Source organism: Bactrocera latifrons, unplaced genomic scaffold (assembly GCF_001853355.1).
Source record: "Bactrocera latifrons isolate USDA-ARS-PBARC rearing strain unplaced genomic scaffold, ASM185335v1 scaffold_435, whole genome shotgun sequence".
Lineage (NCBI taxonomy): Eukaryota > Metazoa > Arthropoda > Insecta > Diptera > Tephritidae > Bactrocera > Bactrocera latifrons.
This window is the reverse complement of record NW_017537085.1, coordinates 37,249-37,577: the sequence shown is the minus strand read 5'-3', so window position 1 is coordinate 37,577 and position 329 is coordinate 37,249.

Sequence of the window (329 nt, the reverse complement as noted above, 5' to 3'; positions counted from 1 at the left end):
TTTCTTCATGCCAATATTTCACTGTGAATGAAATTTACAATAGGCACTACCTTATGAACAATAATGCATGTGGTGATTTTTTTGGTGTTAGAAGTAGAAATTGTGATTTTGAATACTTCTTTATTCACTGTGAATATATGTGGTGATTGCTTGTGGTTAGACGCAGAAATTTTGATTTTGAATGATTTGTGAATATATATGTGTATTGCGTGTTTTATTTAATTCCGTGGAACGAATGCTTAAAATATGTATTTTGAATTCGATTTTTTTTTTAATTTAAGAAATATTGTGAAAATGTCTTTTAAAATATAGAAAAAACGAAGTGAAAT